General features: G+C 39.4%; 1 pseudogene; it reads left to right on the top strand.

Annotated features, from left to right (window-relative positions):
• On the top strand, positions 3,428 to 4,769 carry LOC109224599 (annotated as a pseudogene).

Below are 5,039 nucleotides of genomic sequence, written 5' to 3'. Positions count from 1 at the left end.
AGCCTTGCTTATTTTGCTCTCAATTCACGTTTAACTTCTGCGTTTTTGTGCAACCCTTTAATGTGAGAACCTCCTGCAATTTATAGAGTTAGTAGATGAAGAAATAACTAGAGTTCTGATGCAACTCTTCCTTGGTGGAAGAGTTCTAGTTGATTTCAACTTCTAGCTCCTTCCCTATCTTGGATAGTGTTCTCTTTGATTAAGGACTCCTTCTCCTTATCAATTATGCAACCTTTTCGATCAGGAGATATTAAATACACCAAGTTAAGCTTATCTCCTTCACGTGCATCCCACATGCTTGAATCTGCCCGTTTTTGCGAACCTGAGGGATGGACCACTGGATGGACCTGGTTCATGTCTGAGTTCCTTTGTCAGTCTTCAAAACTAACCTTTACTTGGGCCAACACCCTCGATGCAAGTTGTGCCAGGCCCTCGATCAGCTTCCTCGAGGCACGTGTCCCTCAACCGGGTCCGACCTCCATTTCGAGTTGCCCGGACTCGGGCTCATAACTCAATTTAAGACCTCGAAATCAGGCGCCCTGATTTTGACCGTATACACTTATCTTGAAAACACCTGATTTCCTTGTTGCAACCTTTATGGCCCCGGCGTGTGCCTTTACGAAGGCGTCTGCTAACATAGCAGACGAATCAATAGAATTCGGTGGCAAGTTGTGATACCAAATCATTGCTCCTTTTGACAGTGTCTCCCCAAATTTTTTCAACAAAACCAACTCGATCTCATCATCATTTAGATCGTTTCCTTTAATCCCGAAAGTATACGAGGTAATGTGTTCATTAGGGTCACTCGTCCCGTTGTACTTAGGTATATCGGGCATACGGAACTTTTTAGGAATAGGCTTCGGAGCCGCACTCGGAGGGAATGGCTTTTGTACGAATTTCTTGGCATCCAAACCTTTCAAGACCGGGGGTGCTCCCGGTATCTGATCGACACGGGAGCTATACGTCTCCACCTTTTTGCCATTATCCTCAATCTTTTTCTCCCCCGACTCGATTCTTTTGGTGAGTTCTTTGCGCATCCTTATAATCGTGGGTTTAGTCCTCGAGCCATTACCGTTTGATCTTTCAGGCACCGGCTCAGTACGGTGAGTGATTTCTGGCTCGACCACACTTGGACTTTTATGCTGACTTTGAAGCTAAGCGAAGGCAACCTGTTGAGCTTGCAGCATCTCGAATATTACTTGAAGACTAACTCTTACATCCGGTGTTCCTTGGCCACCAGATCGAACTTCCTTATGTACTCTTCCTCCGGGGTCTGCGCCTAAATCCGCATTCAAAGCAACGTGAGAGCTGACATCAACTGGTTCCACATTTGGCTTATCCCCAGGGTTAATTTGTGGTACACCGGCTCCCGGAGCAATTACATTGTTGTTTTCGCCGTGAAATCCAAGATCGTCATCGCCGTGTACGGGTACGTTTTGTGAATTTGACATGTTTTAACCCGAGAACAAAAATTCTTGACAAGAACAAGTGTGAAAATAACGTGTGTTATCAGAATCAGTACTGAAATAATCACTATTATCTTTAGCCCCACAGTAGGCGCCAACCTGTTTACCTCGAAAATACGGGTAACAATTAAACTTGTTTGTGGTTTTACAGATATGTGATTTAGTTCAATACTAATTAATAACCTAGAAAATCTGAAGTATAAATGAAAGAAGTAAGTTAAATCAAACCAGTGTTCAAGCCAATCTTGACCTCGAGCTACAATGGCCTCGAGGTTGGTCAGTAGGAACAATAAAGTAAAGACAATAAAATTAAGAGACAGTTCTGATGAAACGTGAGCAAGAAAGTGAAAGAGTATATTCTTTGCCAATGATAATGATGGTTACAAATGCTTGGGGTCCCCTTTATATAATAGGGGGACCCTAAATAAGGTACATTTCTATTTACAATAAAGAATCTTATTGGGACAGTTGTATAACCGCCTAGTACGGATTCGTACTAACTCATACAAATCTATTCCGGAATTTACGCCATGATCTTGGGGACGTGGCGAGAATCTTGATCTTTCTGTTACAAACCCATAACGGCATCATCTCGGGGTCGATCATAATCGGCTCCGGTACTCATCGTACACTTCGATCTTCAAGCCTTGTGTTCTGCCCTTGGGCTGAAAGCCAGCCCATAGTGAATCTATTCCTCGATGCGAGCCCTCTATTCCTCGATGCGAGCCCTCGAGCCCACAAAATCGGGGACGCGTGATTTTACCGTATACAGCTAGTGTACTCAATGTGAAGATGGAAAAGATAGAATGAATACATGAGGAGCAAATCCAACTGTAGATATATCATAGAAATTGAATGACATGATAGGACAAATGCATGCCTCAGATAATGAAATACAGAAAAAGTAGTTTTGCTAATAAGAAAAATAAAGCTAATTAATCAGGGACAAAATTGTCCAATTGTAGATTAACATAGTTGTGACATACATATAATACCAAAAAAAAAAAAAGGTGATTTGGAGAAAATATTATGAGGGTGAGTACAAAATTGTATGCTGTTTCAGCGTTAAGTCCAAATTCCAGTATATGGTATTAATGTTACGGGTGTTATGTTTCTTTAATTGGTTCCATAATTTATTGAATGCTTTTGAATTATGTGTAATTAATATGCTATATCTCCTTGATGCTAACCCGTTTTTAAACTAAGTACTATTTTCTTGGTTCTTGTAACAGCCTCTACAGTTTCAACTGCAGGAACCGCAAAACCAATTGAAATTACTTATTTTCTCACATAAATTTTACCCTTCAGTGTTAAAATGGAGAAAATGTAGTTGATAAGCAGAGAAATCGTACCATAGCGATGTAATTCATGCAGTAATATTGCTATAAAAACAGAAACATAGACGATGATCAACACACTGATTTACATTTAATTGGTACTGTTACTTTTGCAATATTTCCTTTCATTTCCGAGAAATAATATAACAATACAAAGATGATCATATAGTTCGAGAAGACTAATTCTTTCTGTATCTTCAGGGGTAAACTGTGGTGATCGCCTGTTCTTTTGTTCCTTTTTCCCTATCACATTAAAGGCCAAAAAAGAAGTAATTTCCAAATAGGACAGCATAATGATCAATTACTCTATTACTATATGATAAAACTGTGGCATGGAACTATAAAGCAGCTTCTTTACATAATTCCAAGACTATGGTTAAAAAAACATATATCAGAAAGTTTTATTGGTTTATATCGTTTGCCGAAGCACGAAGTATATCTTCATCGTCACAATCATTCTTAACTTGCCGGGCTTTCTAAGGAATTCAGTTGAAAAATAGAACTTGTGTTACCATAACCGAACTACGGCTCAGTAGTATAAATTCATTGCTCCCTCTATGTAATCAACATTCAAATACAAAGATAATAGAATCAATAGAAAGATATCAGGTTGTGAAAACTAAAATGGCCAGCTTGACATTGAATTGGAAGGTTGCTTTTGCAGCTCTACTAGTGTTGGCAATGTTTGCTTAATTCTCTAGCCACATCCCGTGACTTGTATGAAGCTTCGATTATCCAGAAACACGAGCAGTGGATGGATCGCTTTGGACGAGTGTACAAAGATGATATTGAGAAGGCTAAAAGATTCAAGGACAATATTGAGTTTGTGAACAACGCTGGGACTCGACCTTACAAGTTAATTAGGCATTAATGAGTTTGCTGATTTGAGCAATGAAGAGTTCAGAGCCACTCGCAATGGATACAAATTGTCTTCTCACCAAAGGTTATCAAAAACCACATCATTCAAGTATTGTATGAAAATGTGACTGCTCCAGCTACTATATATGGATTGGAGAATGAAAGGCGTTGTTACTGGAATTAAGGACCAAGGACAATGTGGTAAGCTAAAACAAACTAAACATTTTCACTCATAACTTCCTTTTTAATGAATGTTGATTACTAATATCATATCACCTAATAATAATATAATGTAGAATGTTGCTGGGCATTTTCTGCTGTTGCTGCTACAGAAGGAATAAACAAATTATCAAGACCGGTAAGTTAATTTCTTTATCGGAGCAAGAATTGATGGATATGGGTCTTATGGATGATGCTTTTAAGTTCATAATAAAGAACAATGGGCTTACTACTGAATCCAAATTACCCATATGAGGGAACTGAAGGAACTTGCAAAACCAGTAAAGAGTCCAACCATGCAGCTAAGATTACTGGTTACGAAGATGTTCCAGCTAATAGTGAATCCGCTTGCTAAAAGCAGTTGCCAACCAACCAATATCTGTTGCCATTGATGATAGCGGATTAGATTTTCAATTCTACTCAAACGGTGTTTTCACCGGAGAATGTGAAATTGAGTTAGATCATGGTGTTACTGCAATTGGTTATTTATTTTTTTGGTTGCCCACCCGGTGTCCGGTACCCGCATTAGAGCCCGATTATATCCGGATCCACGCCCACCCGGTGTCCGGTACCCGCATTGGAGCCCGATTATATCCGGATCCACGCCGCGTAGGGACCCTTTCGGAGGGAAGCGCTCCCTACCAAGGATTATTCCATACCCAAGGCTCGAACTCGAAACCTTTGGTTAAGGGAGGAGCAGTCCCATCAACTGCACCACATCCTTGCAGTTGGTTATGGGAAGACTAGTGATGGTACTAAATATTGGTTAGTAAAGAATTTATGGGTAACAAGTTGGGGTGAGAGTGGATACATAAGGATGCAAAGAGATGTTGATGCTGAGAAAGGACTCTACCGAATTGCTATGTAAGCGTCTTACCCATCTGCTTGAATCGCAATTTAGGGCGAATTTGCTGTTGATTATTATATAAAGATAATTGATGTTCATCCTTATTAATTATAATTTATGTGGTGTATCTAGAGTCTATGTATGTTATAGACTCACTGTTTGTATATTTTAAATGCTCAACAAATATTGATATGTGAACAAATTGGTAATACGAGTAATGAAATTATGTTTTATAGTTGCCTTTTAAACTTCTCTTTCCATATTGCTTTATGGTAGGATAAGATATTCTTCAGCAATTGACTAACCTTGTCA

Source organism: Nicotiana attenuata, chromosome 3, assembly GCF_001879085.1.
Source record: "Nicotiana attenuata strain UT chromosome 3, NIATTr2, whole genome shotgun sequence".
Taxonomy (NCBI): Eukaryota; Viridiplantae; Streptophyta; class Magnoliopsida; order Solanales; family Solanaceae; genus Nicotiana; species Nicotiana attenuata.
The sequence above is the reverse complement of the archived record's forward strand: the minus strand, read 5'-3'. Positions and strand labels throughout refer to the sequence as shown.